Raw genomic sequence first — 3,772 nt, forward strand, 5'->3', positions numbered from 1 at the left:
ACTTGCCTTCACAATATTGTCCCTAGAGGTTGGCGAGGTCCATATTTGATTCTTAAGGCAATGATAATCACAAATATGTTTTTAATGGGGTTGAATCTAAAAGGAACTCAAAGAACTAGTGAAATTTAAAAAATAGGAAAAGTGTTAAATTCAGGTCTTTAAAATATCAATATTTTGAGTTATCAAGAGAAAAGCTAGAAGGTTAGAAAATGAAAACTATAATAATAGAGCAAAAGTGATCGTTTATCCTAGAAATTTTAGTAGGTACATAAAAATCTCCGTCAGTTTAGCAGTGTGATTCGTAGATATGTTTGGGAGACCTGCAACGCAGGCGCTAAGGACAGACACAAGGGTGCGAATCCTTCCTGTTTTTAGCGATTCCTGTTTGATTCATGTTCGCCAGAATAGTCATCGAGCACTCCAGTGTTTTCTCCATACATGTTACATACTAACTTGGACCAGATAGATAGACGCTACTCCCTCCATCCCATAATGTAAGACTTTTTTAACACTACACTAGTGGAAAAAAAACATCTTAAATTATGGGACGGGTAACTTACAAGCATGAAGTAGGGGCTCTAGTGCTCTACACAAGCACTAGAGATAAAATCATTTTTAATTAGTGCTCAAGGGCCAAACAATGAACCCTGCGTTGGTGATGGCTTTATGCGTGCAAGCAGCAGCGAATCTAAGTGTAAGAAGCTGTGGGCAGCCGACCCCGCAGCTTTTTTTTGGAAAACAGCCAATAATTACTGTTCATTTAGTGTTCATCATGATGAAAAAAATACCATTGACCAAAAGATTATTGTGGCTGGCGCCGCCACTGCGTGCAAGTCTCTGTGTGTGGTATGCCTTTTTTTGTTGGTGTGGTGTGCTTGTTAGAATGGTGTGTGTTGTGTGTTTATCATTACAACTAGGAGGCAGAGGCGCAGGCCACTCCCGTACAGTGTGCCCGTCATTAGTGACTTAGTGCAAGTGCCCCTTGTTGGTTGGGTTGTGACTAGTTCAGTTTTGCTTGTGCTTGCTAGCTGTATGTATCTTAACATCATATGCTAATAAAGAGTTCAATACATAGCAGAGAGAGAAGTGGGAGGAAGAGTCCAAAAGCGCGGCAGCACGCGCGGGGGGGGGGGGGGGGGGGGGGGGGGGGGGGGGGGCTGTATATTTGTGGTACTACCACAAATGTTACAAATATTCACCACTGATGACATCCTTCTCCTTTTTGGATCCTAAATGTTACATTTTTTGGGAAGGAAGAATGTTAAGTTTATGATCAAAATAAGATCTCTATCAGTACATATAACCAAGTTATATTGGACAAAAATTTAGGGTATTGTCATGGCCTGATAAAAAAAGGTATATGTAAATTGTTCAAATAATCTTGTGCTGTTGGAATACGTACACACTTGTCAGGTCCACATCATACTCACATGCAGCTATAGTGCAAAGCAACATAGGCACCGGAACAACAATACATAAGGGCACAGATCCATCTCAAAAATTTGTGCTACTGATTGATTCGTGAAATGCTGCTAGAATTGGTCTGTAGAAAGTGAAGACTTAATGTAGTATTGGTTAGCGAAACCATGATCATGAGTAAAGAGATAATCTGATCTGAAAATAAATCAAGATCAGTAAGTGCTAGCTTCCTGTTACACGCGGTATGGTTCTAGTGATACAACACATAAAACTTGAGCTATCTATAGCAAAGGAGCTACAAACAACATACATGAGAGTAGTAATTTGCATGGCATGGATTGCATACAGGTTAAAAGCTTCAGCTGGGAGGCAAGTAGTTATAATTCAAATATACTTGTTCCCTGGAATATTATGCTTTATCATAATATAACATAATATCTCTAGAAAAAACGTTGCATGTATTGTCTGGAGGAAATAGGTACCTGTATATCCCACCCACATGTGCGTTTCTGAATCATCAGATTGCACATCGTTATTTGCATAAGAATATCTTTATGCAGTCTCTGTTCTGTTTAGAACGTGCATACCTTCACAGCTCGTGGCAACGCAAGAAGATCTATCAAGTTTTTCAGGGGACGGATTAAATCATTCTGCCTATGGACATCTCGTTGCTGAAATGAAGGTGTTGATGAGGGACAGGAAGTTTATTCCCCGAAAACTGAGTAGGAATCAAAATAGAGTTGCTGACCACTTGGCAAATTAAAGTCGCATAGGGTGTACCATGGCTATGTGGATGCATCTAGGACCACTATGTCACTACAGGAATCAGGCAGTTTGTCGTCAGGCAAGTATAGACGACAATCTTTGCCGTCAGCCAACTGACAGCAAAGAGTGACAGCAAAGTCTAAGTCGGCAAAGAGTACTTTGCTGTCAGCTTTTCATCGGGCAGATGACAAAGTCTTTGCCATCAGCCAAACTCATGTTTTGCCATCAATCGATTAAATAACGGACGACAAAATCCAGGCTCTTTGCCGTCAGCAATTCTCCCTCTTTGTCGTCTGCCCTCGAACCAACAGACAGCAAACAAATTTATTTAAAAAAAACAATGGTTGTTCGTTTGTGTTCTTGTTAGCTCGAAGTATACGTCTCGTTCATTCGGAGCAGCGGCTCATGAGGCAGCAAGGTCAACCACCTGTTGGGGTTGGGCCAACGCGGATGTCGCCCAGGCGGTTTCCTCCTCTGCTCGAGGATGGAACAGGGCGGCGACGAGGAGGCTAGAATAGGGTCGGACGGTGTAGATGCCCATCTGGCAGGTGGAAAGGCGAGGCCGGCTAGGCTTGGCTGACGCTGCAGCGACGCCAACGCCCACGACCGCCAAGGGCTGCGCCTTGGAGTCGGCCATGACGAGCCGGGAGATGCAGCTACGACAGAAGGAGCACGCCGGCGGCTGCAGCGTGAGCGTGGCCGGGTTGGGCTTGTTGTGGCAGCAGAGCACGAGCATGCAATCGGCGCACATATGGTGCCCGCAGTCCTCCACCTCGATGTTGCACCTCCTTGTCCTCCTGGCCGTAGACGTCGTCTTCGGTGCCGTCGTCGGAGAGAACTGCTCTTCGTTGGCCTAGGCTAGCGCGGCCTCGAGGAGCGTCCTCACTTCCGGCAAGGGGTCGCAGCGGCGGTGTCCGGCGACGCAGAGGCGAGTGGTGGAGCGATGGTGTGGTGGGGATCGAGAGAAGGGAGGCAGAGGAGATGGCATCGACCGAGGTGGGTGGGTGGAGTCGCGGGTGTGTGGGTTCCGTGGGTGGGAGGGGCTGCCACGTCATTGTTGGAAATATGCCCTAGAGGCAATAATAAAATGGTTATTATTGTATTTCCTTGTTCATGATAATTGTCTGTTGTTCATGCTATAATTGTATTAACTGGAAACCGTAATACATGTGTGAATACATAGACCACAACATGTCCCTAGTGAGCCTCTAGTTGACTAGCTCGTTGATCAACAAATAGTCATGGTTTCCTGACTATGGACATTGGATGTCATTGATAACGGGATCACATCATTAGGAGAATGATGTGATGGACAAGACCCAATCCTAAGCATAGCACAAGATCGTGTAGTTCGTTTGCTAGAGCTTTTCCAAATGTCAAGTATCATTTCCTTAGACCATGAGATTGTGCAACTCCCGGATACCATAGGAGTGCTTTGGGTGTGCCAAACGTCACAACGTAACTGGGTGGCTATAAAGGTGCACTACGGGTATCTCCAAAAGTGTCTGTTGGGTTGACTGGGATTTGTCACTCCGTATGACGGAGAGGTATCTCTGGGCCCACTCGGTAATGCATCATCAAAATGAGC

The sequence above is a fragment of the Aegilops tauschii genome, chromosome 3, assembly GCF_002575655.3.
Source record: "Aegilops tauschii subsp. strangulata cultivar AL8/78 chromosome 3, Aet v6.0, whole genome shotgun sequence".
NCBI classification, from domain to species: domain Eukaryota; kingdom Viridiplantae; phylum Streptophyta; class Magnoliopsida; order Poales; family Poaceae; genus Aegilops; species Aegilops tauschii.